At 40.1% G+C, this 23,374-nt stretch overlaps 1 long non-coding RNA gene across 1 annotated transcript; it reads left to right on the top strand.

Moving 5' to 3' along the window:
* Window positions 1-1,736: 1,736 nt before the first annotated feature.
* LOC308128369 lies at window positions 1,737-3,078 on the top strand. The gene is made up of 3 exons (XR_013936561.1): window positions 1,737-1,807; window positions 2,748-2,807; window positions 2,894-3,078. It is a non-coding gene; the product is annotated as an uncharacterized lncRNA (long non-coding RNA).
* Window positions 3,079-23,374: the final 20,296 nt, after the last annotated feature.

The raw sequence follows: 23,374 nt of genomic DNA, 5'->3' as shown, positions 1-23,374 counted from the left end.
TTAGTCACACATGTGAAAGTGTACCAACTGTGTTGGTTGGTCTATTACTTTCTACAAATTGGAACAATAACGGAAGTCCCCACAAAACACCTTTAACATAACACTATTTGTGTGTATTTGAGTAATAGTTTGCATTTTCCGAAAACTTGGTGTGTGAAATGTCCTCATGTAGCATGATACCTTGATGTGTGAAATGTCCCCATGCTGCATGATAACTTGCTGTGTGTCTGAAGCTCTTTTAATAGCTTGTCAATCAGAGTGAGATATTTACTATAGGTTGACCAGTTTTAAAATACTGCTCCGCAACTGGATATTGGTAGTGTGTTGTTACCAGGGGAGCAGAGTGTTGGCAAATGTTTTTGGTATTGAAATGTGTCTTGATGAAAAGATGTGGGTCCCTGATCCTGGAGGATGACCGTTTTACATGGTTTTTACTATGCGTGTGTGTGTGTGTGTGTGTGTGTGTGTGTGTGTGGTGTGTCTCCCAGCTCCAGCACACTTCAGAGCATTGATTGGCTGGTTAGTTGGCCTTGTCTAAAGTTTCTGGATGTCCAATTCCTTTGAGTTCAGTTGTTTTGAGTGGGAAGACATTGAAAATGTGTTTGCTTGTGAGACTCTTGGACCAGGAGAGCCACCTCTAGTCTAGACCATGTAGGTTAAGGGGGACATTCTACAATAATGGAGTTATAATTGCAAGTTTGTCTTTTTTACGTGTTCTCACAGTTGACTGAAGGTGGGAATGAGGAGAGGCCTGAAAAAACCCCTGACCAAATCTTGGAGGAGAGCGGGACAGAGGCAGGTCTTGCTCAAAAGGAGGTACATTGATTTCTTCACTTAATGTCAAATATAAAAGTTGTTGATGGCTATTTTGGTGCTTTTTCTCTTGTGTGCACGGACCAAGGGTCATCATAACGAGCTATTTCAAGCCATTTATGTTGTGTTGGAAGAAGACAGCACAATTTGAAATACAGCACCAGAAAGACGGAAGAGTTGTCGACATTAGTCACACATGTGAAAGTGTACCAACTGTGTTGGTTGGTCTATTACTTTCTACAAATTGGAACAATAACGGAAGTCCCCACAAAACACCTTTAACATAACACTATTTGTGTGTATTTGAGTAATAGTTTGCATTTTCCGAAAACTTGGTGTGTGAAATGTCCTCATGTAGCATGATACCTTGATGTGTGAAATGTCCCCATGCTGCATGATAACTTGCTGTGTGTCTGAAGCTCTTTTAATAGCTTGTCAATCAGAGTGAGATATTTACTATAGGTTGACCAGTTTTAAAATACTGCTCCGCAACTGGATATTGGTAGTGTGTTGTTACCAGGGGAGCAGAGTGTTGGCAAATGTTTTTGGTATTGAAATGTGTCTTGATGAAAAGATGTGGGTCCCTGATCCTGGAGGATGACCGTTTTGCATGGTTTTTACTGTGCGTGTGTGTGTGTGTGTGTGTGTATGTGGTGTGTCTTCCAGCTCCAGCACACTTCAGAGCATTGATTGGCTTGTTAGTTGGCCTTGTCTAAAGTTTCTGGATGTCCAATTTCTTTGAGTTCAGTTGTTTTGAGTGGGAAGACATTGAAAATGTGTTTGCTTGTGAGACTCTTGGACCAGGAGAGCCACCTCTAGTCTAGACCATGTAGGTTAAGGGGGACATTCTACAATAATGGAGTTATAATTGCAAGTTTGTCTTTTTTACGTGTTCTCACAGTTGACTGAAGGTGGGAATGAGGAGAGGCCTGAAAAAACCCCTGACCAAATCTTGGAGGAGAGCGGGACAGAGGCAGGTCCTGCTCAAAAGGAGGTACGTTGATTTCTTCACTTAATGTAAAATGTAAAAGTTGATGATGGCTATTTTGGTGCTTTTTCTCTTGTGTGCACGGACCAAGGGTCATCATAACGAGCTATTTCAAGCCATTTATGTTGTGTTGGAAGAAGACAGCACGATTTGAAATACAGCACCAGAAAGACAGAAGAGTTGTCGACATTAGTCACACATGTGAAAGTGTACCAACTGTGTTGGTTGATCTATTACTTTCTACAAATTGGAACAATAACGGAAGTCCCCACAAAACACCTTTAACATAAAGCTATTTGTGTGTATTTGAGTAATAGTTTGCGTTTTCCGAAAACTTGGTGTGTGAAATGTCCTCATGTAGCATGATACCTTGATGTGTGAAATGTCCCCATGCTGCATGATAACTTGGTGTGTGTCTGAAGCTCTTTTAATAGCTTGTCAATCAATGTGAGATATTTACTATAGGTTGACCAGCTTTTTCTCTTGTGTACGGTCCAGTTTGTTCACTTGTCTATTACAAATGATTTCACAAACTTTCTTTTGGTAGTTTTAACATTTGGTAAGAAACGTTAATCATATGAAGCGAAGCGATTCCAGTTAAATGACTATGATTTTGTTTGACTTTTCACTTTAATTAAAAATAATAGAGTCTGATGTCTTGATTGTTGCAGGGCAGTACCTAGTCTAATGTGTGAAATGTTTTACATTTCATGATATCTTAGTATAGGAAAGTTCAAGAATGATTATCTTTTCCCCAAACCTGGACATCTCAAGAAAGCTTCATAGAAATTGCTGATTCTTTTTAGAGGAACTTACTTTGGTTTTACCAAAATCTTAACAGTTTATTTTTTAAGGACTGTCTTATTTAATGGTTTGTCAGCAAGAGTGACATTAACATCCAATCATCATTATTCTTTATTCTCTTGATTGGTATTTTTCTTCATAGATTTTAAAGCATGGAAGTCAAGATTTCATCCCAAAACTACGACGGACCAAAAGCATCCTTGTAAGTTTCCTACTGGCTTCAGCTCTGCACTTTCATTGTCTGATTATTTTCACGTCTCATAACTCTTATCTGACTTTTCTTACTAGATAATAGACACATCATTGGAAAACACTGAACTTTTTGACAGTTCATCTCTCTCTGAGTGCGACAGTGAAGAACTCTATGTTCCAGCTTCTCAAACTGAAGATGATTCTGAATTAAGCAATAATGCTACCCCTATCAAAAAATGGAAATGGATCTTGGATCATGGTGTGGAACACTTCTCTGCCCCAGAACCGGTTTCTGTGTCTGACAATGCAATACAAGACTCAAATGTCAATCGCAGTGACGTCAATACTATTCAAGATTGTCAGTTGGACAGTGATGCTCCTGCCAGCAAAAAATGGAATCTCCTGTTTGATGATGTGATTAGCGTCTCTGGACAGGAAACTGTTTCTGTGTGCGACAATCCAACACAAGACAGCAGTGATTCTGACATTACTGTTGAGGAAACACCCACTTCAAGCCAGGCTACGCATGCCAGCAATGTAGTTGTTCCTGCTTACCTGAAAAGTAAAGGTAAAAGAGTATATAATAAAAGAAATCATTGTCTCTATTGCAAAAAGCCATGCTCCAAAATTGGAAGGCATCTTGAAAGTGCACACAAAGATAAAGTCGAAGTTGCTAAAGCATTTAGCTTCCCAAAAGGTTCAAAGGAACGAAAAAGCCAATTAGATTTTCTCCGCAACAAAGGCAACTTTGCTCATAACACCTCTGTACTGAAGTCAGGGAAAGGAACACTTGTTCCATCAAAACGTCCCCCAAAAGATGTTCAAGGAAGCGATTTTATGCACTGTGCTTATTGCCAAGGGCTCTATTCAAGAAAGGTGTTATGGCGACATGTACGTGTTTGTAAACTGAAGCCTGAATCAAAAAAAACAAAACCAGGAATGACTCGTGTTCAATCTTTGTGTATGTACACTGGACCTGTGCCTCCTCATATGAGCGAGATGCTATGGAAGGTCATCAGTGACATGCACTATGATCCTGTAACGGAGATCGTCAGAAACGACCCAGTGATTCACGAATTTGGGCAGCACATGCTCAATAAAGGTGGTCTGTCTGCTAAGAATCAACAGGGCACCAGAGAAAAGATGCGTGAACTGGGCCGACTGTTGGGTAATGCCAGAAAATGCCACACTGAACTAAAAACAATGAGGGATTTAATCAATCCTCAAAACTATTTTTCTGTGATAAATGCCGTCAAGGTGACGTGTGGATTTGAAAAAACGACTAACAAGTTTAAGATACCCTCACTAGCAACAAAACTCGGGAACGCTCTTGTAAAAGTCAGCAAACTTTTGAAAGTTGATGGGCTCATTAATGATGACCAAGAGTTAGTTCGGCAAGCCTCTGAGTTTCAAGAAGTTCACAGTGAAAAATGGAATGCATTGGTATCCGCAACAGCATTGAGAAATATCGCTGAAGCAAAATGGAATGCCCCAAATCTGATGCCATTCACGAAAGATGTTCAAAAAATGCACAAATATCTCTCTGAAATGCAAGATGAGAGCACTAATGCACTCTCAGAATGTCCTACCAGAAAGTCCTGGGCAGAACTGGCAAATGTCTGCCTCGCACAAATCATACTCTTTAACAGACGCAGAGAAGGAGAGGTGGCAAGGATGCCTCTTTCTGCATACTTATCAAGAGACAGATCTGATCCCCATCAAGATTTGGACTGGGCACTTTCTGAAGTGGAAAAAAAATTATGTCGACACTTCGAAAGAATTATCATCAGAGGAAAGCGAGGCAGACCAGTACCAATACTTCTAACGCCCAAAATGTTGACTGCCTTGGACATTCTTGTCAAGCACCGAAATGAATGTGGTGTTCTCGAAGACAACGAGTATATGTTTGCCAGGCCTGCTGCCTTGTCTCATTTTCGTGGCGCTGACAGCATTCGTACCTTTGCCAAGAGATGCGGAGCAGATTTTCCAAACTCCCTTACATCAACAAAGTTACGCAAACATGCAGCAACCCTTTCAACAGTTCTGAATATGACCGACACGGAGATGGACCAATTGGCCAACTTTCTCGGTCATGACATTCGGATCCATCGGGAGTTTTACCGGCTTCCTGAAAAAACCCTTCAACTTGCCAAGATCAGCAAGGTTCTGATGGCCCTTGAGCAGGGCAGACTGTCAGAATTTCAAGGAAAAAACCTGGATGAAATCACGATTGAGCCAAATGGTGTGTATAACATTTACTTTACTCTGTTTTTGTATAGAGGTTTTTGTTTTTTAATTGATGCTACCTTTTTTTGTGCCCGCAGAAGAAGTTGTGTGTACTGAACAAGATGTGTGGCAGGACCATGAAGATCTTTCAACAGTAGAAGGCATGTATTGGCAAATGAATTACAAAAAGTGCCCATTTCAAGGTTCTCTTCCTAAAATCCACAACAAGCTCCTCAGTCTGCCTCACACTGTGGTACAGGTTATTTTTCCTACACCAGCCCACTGCAAAACTTAACGTCCATGGGCCAGAGGCCGATATGGACCCATCTGGATGGGCAAAGGCTATCATATATTTTCAGTCTCGGGTGTCTGAAAATACATGATAACCTTTTCAACTTATAAAGATTGCTAACAATTTTAAGGCAGTGACATTTCAAAAAGTTGCACTTTTTTGTGTGGTACATTGGGTCCATCAGTAATAAGATTAGGCAAGACTGTCCAGAAGCATGGAAATAGTCGGCCCACACTCATTTTGTTTAACATGGGCTTGTGTACAAGAACAGGATGGTGAACACCTAACCAGCAGCTGTGGAGCGTTCTTGCTTAATTGTGATTTAATTGAATGTTCATCTTCCACCGTTTTATTTGTAATGGCAGATTTGAAACATAATGGTATGGTATTTATTCAAATGTATGTGGTCATGTACTAAACAGAACCATCAGCAGTGGAGACTGTAACATCTACTGCAGTGGACGAAGACCCATCGGCAAACGAGGCATGTGAACTGCCTACAGGGGATGGAGATGCTTCTAAAGACACCACTGTAACTCAGTCTTCTCAAGGTAATTTTGGTTATACCTCCAACATTTGCAATTTGTTAGAGTACATTGCTATAATGAAGTAGTTTGTGTTCATGATTTTCTCAACATCCTTTTTCAGAAGTATGCAGTTTGTGTTGATTAGACATTTAATCCCTTTAGTCATTAGCAGCAGCAGACACTGAGATCCAAGGACAGATATTGTTCTTATGGAGTATGAATTGGCCTTTATTGACCAAGAAGAAAGTTAGGCAGTGCAGGGTCCTGCAGAACATAATGACGTCATTTCCTAGAAATCTATTCCGGCTGTTCCAACCGTCCTGGCTGAACTGTGTAGGTGCCGCACTGCCGGAACTTCTGCACTACCGTGTGCTGCGCATGCATGTTCCAGCTCGCTCATGACTATCAGTCATATTTTAATCATATTTAGATTGTAACATAACTACTGTGTAAGCACCACAGGTCGTTAAAATGTCGGAGTGCAAGCTTACGTGATGCACCTGAACGCACCACGAACAGCTGTCAGCTGCTGTAGTTAAAACCGGACCAACATCGCCCTCGGACAAAAACTCTTTTACTGTAACAGTTCAGCGAAATGCATTTCTGAAAGCATTGGAGACGATAAATAGTTAAAACGGTGCTTCACAGATGTGTGACTGCTGTGAGCGGGCGTGGCCTGCGAGTTCGGCAGCTTATCGGATTATGAACAGTCCTACCAAAAAAGCTTTTTTTTTTCAGTAGCTGGCTGACATCACTGCCGAATTATCTTCTTGTTCTTATTGGTTCAAAAAGGGAGGATGCAGGGGCCTTGACTCTACGAATATAAGTTATGATGCTCTGTTGTGACCCTCCAGTGAGCCATCTTCTCCTGTAGAGACTCAAACCAGTGCTCGGCCACTGGCCAGTTGCTGAATACTGTTATTTGTTTCCAATTTTCTTGCAAAGAAGGGGTTTTGCACTTGGAATTTGTTGACACACGCACTAACAGTGATGCATGGATGTGTGCATTTAACACCTCATTTGGCTGCCACAGGACACATCTATCCATCTTCTTTCTCGCTTAGTCCATTTGGGGTTACAGGGGCAGTATAGCGACAGGGAAGCCCAGACATCCCTGTCCCTGCAACTTCCTCCAGCTCTTCTGGGGGAACCCCGAGCCGCTCACAGGCCAAACCAGAGATATAATCTCTCCAGAGAGTCCTGGGCCAGCCTCGGGGCCTCCTCCCAATTGGACGTGCCTGGTAAACCTTGAAAGCAGAGGTCTCCCTCCCCTGAATGTCCTGATGGTTCATCACCACATTCAGCACAAAGCCAGACAATGAGCTGCTCATTGCAATCAGCTGCGTGGAAGCAGGGAGACATGGAAAACATGCAGGGCGAATGGCTGAGCTCCTCACTCTATCACCAAGAGTGACACCTGCCACCCTGCGGAGAAATGGAATGCTGTCACTCTTCTCATGTCTGTCATATTCCTTATATGCTTTCTGTACAGTATCTATTCTGTCATATTGATGAACTGTCACTGAAAATTGTAATTGTGCCCTTACTGTTATACTAGACTTGCTTACCCCAGTCAAGACCTGTAGTTTGGATGGATGGATGTACAGCCTTTATCACTCTTGATACTGTATCGGACCACCAAATTTGAGCCCATATTATTAGAATCTTCAACACATCTCTTTTCTTGATAATTTGCAATTACTTTTTTCTTATCACACAGATTGAGTGCCCCATCCTAAAGATCATTGTAAAGAAAAAATTCTAAAAGTAATAATCACATACGCACAGTTAAATGAACTCAATATCATTTACTGCATTATAATTACACTAAATATTTAAAAGCTTTTTTACTTTGCCAAGGCAGAGGCCTGACAACTGTTATTGGTTCTTTTTGAAACATTGAAGTGAATGATTATCGATGGAGAATATTGTTGGATAGGCTTTGATTGCATGCTTTTTTGTTTTACAGAATCATTGGTGGAGAGTGTATCTACGTCTCAGGATCGGGATCCTCCTGCTGCCAAAAAACACAAACGACCAATAATGGATGAAGATGGAGAATCTAGTGAAGTCACCTCTGTAACAAATCCTGCAAAAGGTAACTTCATTTTTATCTTAACTACGATTAACTACTCTCAACTACTTCTAAATCTTTTTTTAAATCTTAACTACAATTGGACTTCAAAGGATATCAAAAAACTGACTATTAGATACTTCCATCATTTATACATTGTCTTGCTCTGATTTTTCTTTATTTTAGTTACTCGCAGACCATAGTGGTGAAACACAATTTGAGAAAATTGTCAAAACAAGCTCTCTCGTCTAAATTTGAAAATGCATTTTTTAGCTGTTGCTCATATTTCTTTCCTTTTTTTGCAGGGACAACTCCGATCAAGCGAGCACCATGGCAGAAAGCAGAGATAAAAGCAGTTGAAAGACAAATGATGAAATTCATTCAGTCTGGCACTGTACCTTCAAAAAGTGACTGTGAGAAATGTCTGAAGGCTGAGTCAGAAGCTCTTGTGAAACGAGACTGGCGACGCCTTAAATTTTATGTGTACAATCGCATAACGGCTCTCAAAAGAGAAATGCAGAGAATGTAGTCTGAAAAACGAATTGTGTTTGTCTTAAGTTGAACAAACCCTTTGGATTTTTAATTATAGTTTAAAGTTTAAAATGTATTTTATTTTCAATTCCAGCAAGATCATGCAATAACTATTTTTTGCTTTTGCTGCATTTCTTTTCAACTACAGGTGAGACGGTAAGGTCCTTTTTTGTTTTGCAAAGTGTTCTTTCCACTGTAAAGAATTTAAAAGTAATTTAATTTCAGTTTAGGTTTTTTAGTTTTTGCACAGAATGTGTTGTGTTCAGAAATAAATGGGTGTTTTTTTACCAGTTTTTGGATCAAACATGGAGTTGGTGATTATTGTTTGTGACCACTTAAGTGTATGTTGCTTCATACACCAAAACAAAAATAGACTAAATGACTTGCTTTTAAAATTTTTAGCTCAAAAAGAGTTGATAAAGAAAATTTGTAAATCAGAGACAGTATAGCTTAAGTTTTTCTTTTGTTTTATCCCCATGAAGAAAACTCATGTCAGTCAAATAAAAAATAAAATGTATTGAGCACATTAAAATATACTTCGGAATCTCATGAAAATTTCATAGGCAGTCATTTTGCTTCCGTTGGTGTTGAAGGAGGTCCATAATTTAATGTTGTTTTTTTTATTCAAAGGGTAATAAGCATTACTGCAAATATGTCAGTCAGTAATAAACATTGGATCAAATTTATCATAATGGGTCCCCATAAGTAACAAATGTGTAAAATATTCTAATTATATGTAAATCAGGTCCCCTAAATGCATCTTAACCCGATTGACAGGATGTCCCCTAAAGTCTCCAACAGAACAGCTCATCAAAAAAACTTGTGTTTTTTAAAAATACAAAGGTGTCCATTTTTGATGTTTCACCTGATTTTTTTCAGGCTTGCAGAACCTACAGAAAAGGGTGTCCCCACAAATGAGGATTTAAAGATCGGTCCCCACAATACATAGAAACACGTATGTGTGTGTGTGTGTGGTTATATTACAAAAACAACTGTCAGTGACTTTGCTATGGGCGAAGTGGGCACCTGCCCAGTGCAGAAAACCGTTCTTACAGTTAAAACAGTTCTTTAAAACTCAAGGCAAGGGGAATTTATTTCTGTAGCGCCATGCCGACACAAGGCAATTCACCAAGAGATGCCAGTGGGGAAAACCAAGATGGCGGTGTTGCGGGTGCCGCCATATCTATTTCTAGGTCGCCGCCATCTTGAAATGGTGCTATGCGGAAGCATGGACGGAAATGACGCAAAATGACGCGCGGGAAGTGACGTATGTAGAAGCCGACCCACCGGATGTGACGAAATGGACTGACCGTGAAGGAAGATACGTACACGAAAGCCGACCCACAGGAACTAACGTGCGGACCAAACATGCAGGAAGTGACGTGGCGAGACCCACTCGACCTAAATTAAATCGGCGCACATTTGTTTTTTCGTCTTTGGATTCTTCACACGTGTACTCGAAGCTCAACAGAGTAAAGGATTTTCTTCTGTTAAGGTAAACAATTGCTTTCTTGTCTATGTAGAACATATCAGCCAGCAATAATAAGAATGAAATGGTAGCTGTAGTTATATCAGTATTAATGAGAGTAGGAATAGTTTTATAGTTTTGTTAGGAGCAATGCACGTAAGATCTGCTCGAATGTTTATGTTGCTCTTTCTATCTTTGTCCCATGTGTTGGTTTATTAAAAACCTCTTTTATTACCACAAGAAAACTTGCTAAAGTAAATGTGGGTTGAAAAGCTGTTTGTTGAAATGAAAAGAAATGGCAAAAGGACCTTCTCACTCCTTCAACCGCATCACTCAGGCTGCCAGCATGGAGCCAGACTCTGCTCAGCCTTGTTGGCTTTTAGTTTGAACTAACAACATGTAACACACATGAACCATCACTCATCCACCTACATATCTACTGATAAAAAGATCACACCTAATCCATCTGATTCCTCAGCCTCTGCCTTGTGAAATGATGTTAGAGTATTGCTTTGTCTCCAGCCATTGGTTCTGTGTGTGTGTGTGTGTGTGTGTGTGTGTGTGTGTGTGTGTGTGTGTGTGTGTGTGTGTGTGTGTGTGTGTGTGTGTGTGTGTGTGTGTGTGTGTGTGTGTGTGTGTGTGTGTGTGTGTGTGTGTGTGTGTGTGTGTGTGTGTGTGTGTGTGTGTGTGTGTGTGTGTGTGTGTGTGTGTGTGTGTGTGTGTGTGTGTGTGTGTGTGTGTGTGTGTGTGTGTGTGTGTGTGTGTGTGTGTGTGTAGGATTCAGATAATTCATATTACGTTTTTTTTCTCTGATTCTTTATTTATAAGACATAAAGGAAAATATTTTTTGTTTGTTTTGCAGGATTTTATATTTACATGTTTACATTCTGGAATGGGTGGAGGTCACAGTTTGCAGAGGCTGGCTTCATGTCCATTGTGCTGGAAAATCCACAAATTTTCCCAATGCATCATTCAGCTGTGGATGCAACACCCAAAAAGAGAGCACAGGTACTACAATAGTTGGTTCAGTAGTTCAATAGATGCAGGTGGTATGGCAGAAATGACTGAAACACCTGGTGACATATTGAGCTGCTCTCCTTTGTGTTGAATAGAACAGTTTGATGATCACCTTGTGAAAGCAACATGTCAGCTGATTCAACAGTTGGCTGATTCCTTTTGTTTTATGACAGGAACAAATAAACTCCAGTAGTTTTGACTTTAATCAAAGTGTAAATGTCACAGTTGGTGCTGCTTTTTATCTCATTTTAACTCATTTTAATCTGCAGGATGATTGAGGTGTTGAAGGGGGGTGATCCTGACTGTATTCTCCAGAGAGCAGATCAAGGTGAGTGAAACAAACTGTGCTGTTAGTGGTTCTATTCCCGAGTGCTAATATAAGTTCTCTCTTTGCTCTTTGGCTTCAGATCTTACATGATGATCTCATGGAGTCGAGGGTCTGTTCAGACAGAATAAACCTCTGGAAGATGTCGTCAGCATCACTTTCCCTGAAGCAGCAGCTCAAACTGAGGAGGTTTCCTTTCAGTGACCAGCAGGTAAGAAAACACCTCATCAGTCAAGTTTGAGAGTTTTTACATAACATAAGCTTGATTCGTTTACTTTTATTCCTCTGTATTGCAGCAGATCTTGGAGATGCTGAAGGAGATGGAGGAAGTCACAGGAATCCAGAAGGAGGACCTGAGACTCATCCGTTACGTTTTGATGTTTTTCTCCCAGAAGTAAGATGATCAATGGAATGGAGGACATCATAGAAGTAGAGTGCTCAATATTTTGAGTTTTTGGAAAGCTATCTACATACACCTTGTCAATGTTTTTCAGATCATCGTCAACATCCTGATGGCCGAAGGTCATACAAGGCTTGAGGCAGAGGTCATCATAGCCAGAGGGAGAAAGTTCGAACATGCTCTCACAGGGGAACCAACCGTACATGATGAACAAGAGAGTCTGAACGCATCCGGTGATGTAGTAGTAATCCTATATCTTCCTGTGTTCATCTGATAGTAGTGTGAAGCTGCACTGCTGTTGCTCATTACCATCTTATCTATTGGAATCTGTACATTATATTTGCATAATGTCTCTAAAATCAAGTATATATTGATAGAGTGACACTGAAAAGCTAATCCATGCATTTACTTCCAGAGTAACGATTGTAACTCCCTATTATCAGGGGGTCCAAGTCACTGCTTAAAAAGTCTTCAACTAATTCAAAAGATCTTAAAGAACTGCTGGTCCCAGATCTCCCCAGAAGAAGTCTTGGTTCTCAGAGTGCTGGCTTACTGGAGGTTCCTAGCTTTTCTAAAAGTAGAATGGAGGCAGAGCTTTCAGCTTTCAGGTTCCTCTGATGTGGAACCAGATCCCAGTTCCAGTTAAAGAGTCTGACACAGCCTCTCATTTGAAGGTTAGGATGAAGACTTTTCTATTAAAGTTTACAGTGAGAGCTGCTTCAGGACACCTGAGACCATTTTCTAGTTTAGCTGCCAGAGGTTAAGACTGCTGGAGGACCTAAACTGAGCTTCTTTCCTTTTTTATTCACCTCTATTACATGTCACTATTACATGTCACTATTACATGTCACTATTACACGTCACTATTACATGTCACTATTACATGTCACTATTACATGTCACTATTACATGTCACTATTACATGTCACTAACATTTGCCTTTCTCTCCTGTAGTCTGTGCTCTCAACCTCCCTGCCGGATGTCTGACAGTGGAGCTGAAGGTGGATTGAAGCCTCCTGTCCTGATCAGTCTTCCGGGTGGATCTCTCTCTTATCTATCTGTCTGTCCTCTCCTCTGTCCTCTCCCCCCACCCGGCCAGCAGGAAGCCTCCACCTCTGAGTCTGGTTTCTGCAGGTCTCTTCCTGTTAGAGCGAGTTCTTCCTTTCCACTGTCGCTCACGCATGCTCATGTGGATTTGTTGGGTTTTCTCTGTTAAAGTGCCCTGTGATTGTATATAGAATAAAGAATAATACCATCATAAATCATGTCATTGTTCTTTATTAAACAGGTGCAGTGATGTGAAATGTGAATGTAAAGCAGAATTTAGAATAGAGCAGAGTGGAGTTAGATGAGACACTTTTCTTATTTTGACCTGAAGGTAAGGAAACATGACAAATAGACATCCTGAAAAAAATCTACCTTGTTTCATTGTCAACAATTCCTTTCTAGTCATACATTATTGCCTCAAATAGCAGTGTTTTCATTTCTTTTCAGAAAAGCCTCAAATAGCATTTTAATTTATTTGCAGAAATATTTGTGGTGATTCCATCTGAGCCTGGAGATCAGTCAGAGGCTGTTTTCATGATGATACTTCAATTTAAATCCTCCTCACATAAAGGTTTCATCATTTACAGTAATAAATGATTTAAAGTAATTCAGCATTTTGTTTAGAATAAGAAGAATCATACAGGTATCTAAAGAAATTCAAGATCTCCTTCACTATACTTTTTGGTTCGAAGTATTCTTCCCCATTCATCATGAGAGTGAATCTTTTCTTTCTAGGCTGTTTCTGGAATATGATGGTTGCCCGGCTAGCTCAGTTGGTAGCGCATGAGACTAACAATCTCCAGGTAGAGAGTTCGTGTCCCACGCCGGGCGCCACCTTCCCGTGGGCTCACCAGCTGCAGGAAGGTTCTTATTTTATGCTCAAACTGTCACCCCCGTGAATCAGAAGAAAATTAATGAATATGATGGTGTTTTCTCCTTCCTCAATCCACTTGGCTCTGGAGCTTATAAATATTCTCTGAGCTTTAGTCAGATACAATCTACCTGGATGTACCTTCCAGTGTACCCGTGCTTCCCAGAACTGGACATTTTCGCCAACTTAACTTTAGCCACTGACGTCATTTTGCCTTTTAAATATGCCGGCGACCACATACAAGTATGTAAATAAGTAAACAAGCATGTCGGCAACCACAAACAAGTATGACGGCGCCCTTACGCCGCCATTATTTGATACCGCACTGGCGGGGTTTCAATTTTGAGAATAGTATGGCGCTGACCGTGCGCCATTATGGCGGCGACCGCTAACAAGTATGTCAGCGCCCGTAAGCCACCATCTTGATACCGCACTGGCGGGGTTTCAATTCTGGAGAAGCAAGGTCGCACTGCAGATCATGTACTCTTGCCTCCCACCGACAGTGGCGCTGTGATTGTGCTTTGGAACAAAATGACGGCGACCTGCAGGAAGCGGCCATATTTCATGTACTACCGCCTCCCACCGAGAGTGGCGCTGTGGTGGTGATTCAAAACAAAATGGCGGAACAATGTGGCGGCGATCATATGGAAGCAGCCATATTGTCAGCCATTTTGGATTCCCCACTGGCAGCCTCTCCAATTCACTGTGTCTTACAAGGAAATTAAAGAAAAACAATAAAACAAAGAAAGACAAATAAAGAATTTTATTCTTAAACGATTGAGATTGTGAAAACCATTGACATAAAGGAACACACAACAGAATTAAAGAACAGTTCTAGTTTCGCAGTTTTTCTGGGCGGAAACAGTTAACAGAGAAAGTGTGGTAGCAGTATTCTTGGACGTAGAGAAGGCATATGATATGATGTGGGCGGAGGGCTTATTAATAAAACTTATTATGAAATTAGGGATTAAAGGTCAAATGTACAGGTGGGTCAATGATTTTGTTTAAGTGGGAGATGTATACAAGCGAGAATAGGAAATAAATATTCAAGGGAAATTATTATTGAAAATGGAACACCTCAAGGGAGCATAGTGAGTCCACTGTTGTTTTCTATAATGACAAATGATATATTTATGGGGATAGAAAATGAGATGGGGGTATCACTATTTGCAGATGGGAGGGGAAGGAATCAGGGAGTTATTGTTAAAAGCATACAAAGCGCAATCTCAAAAATGGTGGAGTGGTCCTATTAATGGGGTTTTTAATTCTCAGTGGATAAGACAAAGGTGATAGCTTTTACAAGGGAAAGAATTTGGAACACAGTTAAATTGAATTTATACAATAAAGAATTGGAGAGGGTGAAACAATTTTAAGTTTTTAGGAATTTGGTTTGATCAGAAATTCAAATGGGGAGTGAATATTCAAAGAGGTGGTGGACAAATGTAAAAAAGGTTTAAATGTGATGAAGTGTTTGGTGGGGAAGCGTCTGTGTGTACTGGGGAAATGGTGGCGGTTTTATTGGCAGCACAGTGGGTGGAAGAGACAAGACCATGAGGAGCAGTGATTTGTTCTGATTCAAGTACATCAATAAGAAGTCTACAGTACAGCCACTCAAACAGCAGGCCAGACATTTTGATAGAGGCGCAACAACCATTATACAGAATTCAAATGATGGGGATCACAGTGGCGTTTTTATGCGTACTAGCACACATTGAGGTGGAAGGGAAGGAGGCAGCAGACAACGGGGCAATTGATATGGCAGCCGACATTATTAAATCATAAATCAAGCGTATAATCGAAGAAAGAGGAGTAAGTGGCGAAAGGAATGGGAGGATGAGAAGTTGGGATGGTGGTACGACACAATACAAAGGAAGATGGGGGAAATGCGAAGCACAGGACGGAACAGAAGAGAATAAACAATAATATCTAGACTCAGGTTTAGACAGGCTGCACTGAACTATACAGGAGCCAGAACAGGGAAACATGATAATACAGCGGAATGTGGGAAATGTGGACAACCTGAAACAGTGGAACATGTCATGGTACATTGTGAGGGATACGATACAGCAAGACACAGGTGGTTTATTAAGTTGAGAAATAAAAAGGAATCTTTTAATCTCTACAGTAGCACTCAGGGAGTAAGTGATATCAGTTTGTGCTTACGTTTCTTCTGAACCACTGGTTAGTGGGGCGGATGTAATATTTAAAAAAATTTTTGAAAGGGAGGGATAAGTTGTTTTGATCCGCACTCCATACCAGTAATGCACCATGTTGTTTCCCAACCGAAGAAGAAGAAGAAGGAGCGAGCGAAGCCGGAAGTAGTAGTTACTGACTGGTTTCGGCTCTCGCGGCGTCCATGGCTCTTTGACGGAGGCAGTACCATTATATACCAGGGCATCTCCAGCTCACGGGGAATAAGGAAAGACATTCAGTGTGTGTGAGAAATCCCTCCTGTCGCTTCACTCTGGCCGCTGGTGACCAGACGTCCCGTCTGCCGCCAACCTGCCGTCAGCCCCGCCGATGGGATGCAGGCCAGTAGCCTGCGGCCATCCTTTACCTATTTTTGCATAACTTTTTCTTTACGCATTGTATGTGGTTTTCACTTTCCTTGCACTCTTTTCTTTTACATGCTATTTTACTGCTGACATTGTCTCTGGACAGCAGTGACAGACTTAAATTGTACATGAGAAACATGTTTTTCTTGTGTGCATAATGACAATAAACTTGAAATAAATGCCAGTTTGTTTACGTAGTAATTCAGTCTCAGTCTCAGTCTCTCTCTTGGTGCACTCTCGCTCTCTCTCTCTCTTGCTCTCTCTCCCGGTGCAACCTCAGCTCCGCCCACTGCTCCCAGAGTCCAGATCCATATTTCACTTTCTCTTGTATTGTTTGATTGTACACTCATAGTGACAGGGCGTCTTTTCCTTTATAAATGAGTTCCCAGTCATCCGATTGTACCTCAATAACTAGTTTATCCAGGGATTCCTCTCTTCTGACTCATTTGTAATGATATCCATCTGTTGTCTTTTTTAATCTTTCTGTGGTTTTTATTGGAAATAGTAAAAAAACAAACAGACATGAAATCACTGATATCATTGACTAATAAGCCCTTGTACGTTTTCTTCATTTGACTTTTATTTGCTGATTGTTTCATCTGAATGTCTAATCTGTTCCACCTCTTTAAGCTACATCAATAACCAATGTAATACGCCCCCTGGATTTGGTCACCACAGTCACACGGTCAAAGAGCAAGTCAGCCTTGCTGCTGCCCCCTGCTGGCCGCAACCCGTCACTATCTGTCAAATCCTGTTACAGAGTGCTCTGGTGTCTGTGGGAAAAAACTTGAAACTGAGCAAGATGACTATTGCAGCAACACGTCATCAGTAGGATAAAACTAAGCTGTCTCTTGATGGTCTACGACAGGGTGTCCAAACTGGGTCAGAGAGTGCTGGTGTCCTGCATGTTTTAGTTCTCTGCCTGCTTCAGCATACCTGAATCTAATGATGACGTCATCACCAAGGTTGTGAAAAAGAACAATAATGAGCCTTTCATCACAAAGTGGATGGGAGAGGCACCGGATGGAGATCAACGGAGATCAAAGCCGGAGGAAATCTTGGATCTGAGCATCTCCATGGCAAAAGGCACTGATCTCCTTTGATCTGATAGGAGATCAGCACTGGAGCCATGGAGACGCTCAGATCAAAGGAAATCAGCTTTGTAGAGTTGTAATGTGCTCGTACTCATCCTTACATTTTTCTAGAAATTTGTCTTCAATCACCTTTTCTCTAGCTACACCCTCTACTTGAACCTTTACCGGTTTATTTATTTCATATTTTCCAAATATCATGATTTTGGTTTGACCTAGATTTAATGAATTAGATTTCATTTCTCTGAATGTATCTAGTATGTCATTGAAGAGTTTTTCTAGGATTTGGGAGAATTGTGGGTCTGTAGTTTGTGAAGTGTGTCTGTTTTCAATAACAGTATCCTTACTGGAAGCCTGTTGAATAATACTATGTAGAACCTTCTATGTACTGCTGACATGGTCTTTATTGTTTTCTGGTACTTTCTTAAAAGAATTCTTCTTACATTTTCTCATCATATGAGTGAACTTTGTTTTACATTTCTTGTATTTATTTTCCATCTCCTTCGTTCATCATTTATTGGATTCTCTATGTCATGTATTCTTCTCCTTGGATGCATTTTTTAAGCCCTTTGTCATCCATTAAACATCTTTATATTTCACTTTCTCTTGTATTTATAAATGAGTTCCCATTCATCTGATTGTACCTCAATAACTAGTTTTTCCAGGGACTGCTCTGTTCTGACTCATTTGTGTTGACATCTATCTGTTGTCTGTTTTAATGTTTCTGTGGTTTTTATTGTAAATAGTAAAAAAACTAAAACAAACAGACATGAAATCACTGATATCATTGACTAATACACCACTTACTTTGATATTATCTATAACATGTGTAAATAAATGATGACCCTCCAAACGACCCCCAGGAGGCCCGTCTCTCTCGCTCTCTCTCTCTCTCTCTCTCTCTCTCTCTCGGTGCAACCTCAGCTCCTCCCACTACTCCCTCTGCTCCACCAGCTGCTCCCAATATTGCTCCCTCTGCTCCACCCACTACTCCCTCTGCTTCACCTGCTGCTCCCTCTGCTCCACCCACTACTCCCTCTTGATTAATTATTGCTTTGAACACGGGTTCTTTAAATTGGTCCAAACCCTGGAAAGGTTAGAATAGTATTACCTGTACACCCACAAGGGAGCACATGTGGCTGCTACTGGTTGGTCACATGTTGTCAAAATGATTGTTTGGAGTTGAACCGTCATATTCTGAGTATGAGGAGTGTAAAATAGAGTGTACACAATGGTGTGTTTTTCTGTCCTGAAAAGTAAAATAGTCACTAATTGTGATCTTGTTCTGCTGGTCCTACAATAGAGTTTGAGAGAATGGTTCTTCACAATGTACGCTTTATGGTAGAAGTAGCATCTGAAAGACGCTTTTTTCACTTTACTTGTGACTTTTAATTTATTGCACTGGAAGCGTTTTATTTTTCTGTTCCAACAATAATTTAGTTTAAAACGTGTGATTTGTTTGCACTACTACAGTACATCAGGCAATGTACTGCACTTTTCCTCCACTGTTTTTGTAATAACAGGAGTTATAATCTTCTATTCATGTAAGGTCATGTTGTGTGGTTTAAAAAAAACCCGAACATTTGTTTTGTTTCAGAAAAAGTTAATTATCTGCATTGCAAAACTCTTGATTGTTTTATGTTCATTGTCCAAACTGAGACAAATATTTCTGGTTCAAATATTTAGTAAAACATTGGAGAAAACAGTTTTTCATGTTATTTTGTGAAAAAAATAAAGTTGTTTAAATGGTATTGTGGACTCTATTTATAATAGTGTACATTTGAAATGTGAATCTTAGCTGTAGCAGCTAGAAGAAAAGTAATTGAAACAACGAGATTTATATTCTTTAGACTTTTAAAACTTTAATTCATTCAACAAGATTAGTTTGAGTAGAATGTGCTGAACCAACAAAGCTGGATTCCATTGTGTTGAAATGCTTGACCAATGGAGCGTGAACTACATTGTCATTAATTGGATGAAGTGAAAAATAATGTTTAGATTCTATGAAAAACCAAAGTATTGAACATAAATATCTAAATAATGTTGCATCAACACAAATACATGTTGTTCATATAACATGATTGAAAGGGATTCAATCCACTTAATCTGAATAGATGAAAATGTGTGTCATGATTAAATTACTTTAACTCAACAAAGTGTATTGGAGTGTAGTATTTATATTCATTCTTTGTAAAGTTTTCATGTATTCATTTCATTTCCTTGTAAATATTTAATGTCTCTATGTATTTATTTGTAAAGCTTTAATGTATTTATTTTATGTCATTCTAAAGCTTTAATATATTTCTTTTATTTCTTGGTTAAGATTTATTGTGTTTATTTTTATTTATTTGTAAAGTTTTAATGTATTTTTTTGTAAAGATTTAATGTATTTATTTTACTTTGTTGCAAAGTTTTAATGTTTTATTTTGTTTCTTTTTAAAGATTTAACGTTTTATTTAATTTATTTGTAAAGTTTTAATGTGTTCATTTTTATTTCTTTTTAAAGCTTTGATGTATTTATTTTATTTTTTTGTAAAGTGTTAAAGAAACATCTAGAACAGGGTTCCATTGTGTTCTGTTCAGGGGGAAACTGGTCCAAATGGCTCATTGAGTGTTGAAGGTTGCCGACCTTGAGGAACCTCAGGAGTTGTCTCAAGACATAAAGGACAAGTTTGTCCTTCTCTTCTTAAAGTTGGAAAACACTTTCAATGGGCCCAACAAATGTATTGATGAACTAGTTGATGAGCTCCTGTTCATCTCCTCCAGGTCATCAGGTCCAGTTCTACAGGATGTGGTCCAGTTCTACATTCACATACGTTTACATACAAAGTAAAAGACAGGGGATGTAGCTCCGTAGTAGAGCGCATGCTTCGCATGTATGAGGTCTTGGGTTCAATCCCCAACATCTCCAAGCTTTATGTCTGACCTCCAGAACACAAACACAGAGCTCCACAGCAAGTGTTTTTGTGTTGATGTAATCTAAGAAGTAAAGTTGAGCTCTGGAATTCTGCAATCTCAGAAACAATATCATGGAGCTTCTGCTGGAAAATCCAACATTGTGTCATCCAAGTATTAATATTCCAGAGTGCAGTGAGAAGCTGAACACCACAATGGAATCTGATTACATGAACATTAGTCTGAACTACAAAACTCAACTTTGATGTTTCCTTCAAAACCAAAACACTCAGAAAGAAAATCTTTTTTTATTACTGATAATGACTCATCTGAGTTTTAAAAACTAACCAACACAAAACTACAACTTTACAACTTGATTAATGATGTTCAAATATATATATATATATATATATATATATATATGTATATATTCCCAAACAGTTGAAGATATAAAAAGCACACAGCATAGCAGTCATCTCATGAACAAGCTGCACTATATATATATATATATATATATATATATATATATATATATATATATATATATATATATATATATATATATTCAAATCACACAAATCTTTGAAAAAATGTGTCATACAAAGAAGATGGGAGAGGCACCTCATGGAGATCAGAGCAGATCATAGCAGGAGATGATCTCCTTCAATCTGCTATGATCTCAGCACTGGAGCCATGGAAACACATAGATCAAAGGAGATCAGCTTTATTCAACCTTCAGCATTCACACTTGCATTTTATTCTGGAAATACAAACCTCTAATAATTATTATTAGCATAACAAACTACAAATGACTGTGTTGCATTTGGTGCTTTATAAATAAAGATTCCTTGAATTGATGTCATGAGGCACTGCTGGGATATGAACCCAGGACCTCCTGTTCACTAGACAGGCACTTTGACCAGCTAAGCCACAGCGCCTCCTTTGGTGGAATGTAGTGCTGCATTACCTGGTGTCAGAACTTGTTGAAGTGAAACTCAGAGAGCAGATGGCAGCGTACAGGTGTTCCTCACCTGTTGAACTAATGCTGGATTGACAGAAGAGTGGCTTCATGACAGCTGGGGAACATCTGGACCTGATGTCACAAAGCTTCCACATTGTGACATCACTGTGATGTCACAATGTGGAAGCATGGTAACAGACACATGACAGTGACACAGCGTAACCCAGGATCCAGACAAGTGTAAACAGTGTGGATCAGGGCTGCTCCATGTGATGTGATCAGCTGAAACAGATGTTTACCAGGTGTGAACGGCCCAGAAAGACCTGATGAGACACACAAGCTGAAGAGGCTCTGACAGAACTCACTTCTCTGTCTGACAAAACAAACTCCTCCACTTCTTATCATCTTCTTATCATTCTTATCATCCTGTCTTACATCAGCTTAAATCCCAGCAGTTCCTCACAACATTAACTCAGTTCATCTTTACTTATATAGCACCAAATACAACCCAGTCATTTCTCGTTGTTTCTACAGGAGAAACCCAGCAAGTCCACATCATCAAGCATGAGGGTGACGGTTTGGTACAGTACTTTCAGTACCATCCACAACTTCAGTCAGTGAAAACACATGAAAACCCGTACTGTATCATAAAGTACCGGCACATACCGAAGGGTGGAAAGGATTTATTTCAAACAGGATAAGTATGAAAGAGTTGGTGACAGGGTGAAGCTCCCAGGGAGCTGATGGGGTCAAAGATCATGGTCTAGATCAGGGTTCTCAAACTCAGTTCCTGGAGGGCCTCAGCCCTGCATGTTTTCCACGTCTCCCTGCTTCAACATGGCTGATTGCAATGAGTGGCTCCTTATGGAGCTTTGAGCTGAATGTGGTGATGAACCATTCAGGAGTGTTAAAGAAGGGAGACATAGAAAACATGCAGGGCTGAGGCCCTCCAGGATCTGAGTTTAGACTCCCCTGATCTAAGAGGAAGTCTCCAATGTACCAGGAGCAGAACTGATGACACTGTCTCATTTGAGGAAGTAAATCCTCCCAAATCTTTGAAAGTTGCAGTGGTGGGATTTGAACCCACACCTCCTGAGAGACTGGAGCCTTAATCCAGCACCTTGGACCTCTCAGCCACACGACCTGCAGTTTACCAGCAATGTGCTCAAACCTGGTCAGATAAAGGTCGCGGCTGACGGTTATTCATTAATACTGTGATGTCTGATTTCTTTCAGATCAGAATCAAACCTGTATTTAAATTTATTTTTTATTTTTTAATGTTTTTATCAGACTGCTATCAAATGTAAATATTTTCCTGCAGTACACCTGACACCAGGTAATGCAACACTAAAAATACACCAAAGGAGGCGCTGTGACCATCACTCAGTATTTGATACAGTCAATCATAAGATTTTAATTAACCCTCTGAAAAATCATGTTGACATCACTGGTGTTGCTCTTAACTAGTTTTCCTGGTATTTATCAGACAGATCATTTTCTGTTCAGCTTGGAGAGACCTCTTCCTCTTGTGCTGCTCTTTGTTGTGGTGTCCCTCAAGGCTCTGTTTTGGGTGGCCTTAATGTTAACTTTCATTTTGATGAAGATGACACACAACTGAACTTCCCTATAAAGCCTTGCTCTACGGACTCTGCCTCTATCCTGTCCTGCCTCACAAAAGTAAAGAACCAAAGTCCAAAAACTTTTTACAGCTGAACGGTTTAAAACCTGAAATCATTTTGATCACCCCCAATGGACCCAGTTCTGGTGGTTTTAACAACCTTTGCTCTTGGTCGGTCATTGAGCAATGTTTGAAAAGAGGCCCACAATTTAGGTGTGGTGTTCGACTCCGACCTGTCCTTTGACTGTCAGGTGACCAAGGTAGTCCAATCCTGCTTTGCTCAGCTGAGACGACTAGTAAAGACCAGGTCATTCCTCTCCCCAGCAGACCTGGAGAAAGTAATCCATGCCTTCATCTGGTCCAGGCTGGATTACTGTAACTCCCTTTATTCTGGCATCAGTAGGCTCAATGTTCAAAGACTGCAGCTGGAGCAGAATGCTGCTACCAGCTTTTTAACAGGCACCAGGAGGAGGGACCACATTTCACCAATCCCTTCTTCCTTTCACTGGCTGCCTGTCAGTTTTAGAAGAGATTTTAAAATGCTACTGCTTGTTTTTAAAGCCTTGAATGGTCTGACTCCTCCAGATATCAGAGACCTGTTATGATAATAATAATTACTAGATGTTTGTATTTCCAGAAGAAAATGCAAGTGTGAATGCTGAAGGTTGAATAAAGCTGA

This window comes from Lipophrys pholis (genome assembly GCF_963383615.2).
Source record: "Lipophrys pholis genome assembly, contig: SCAFFOLD_24, whole genome shotgun sequence".
NCBI lineage: Eukaryota > Metazoa > Chordata > Actinopteri > Blenniiformes > Blenniidae > Lipophrys > Lipophrys pholis.
Note: the sequence above shows the minus strand (reverse complement) of the source record. Positions and strands in the feature narration are given on the sequence as shown.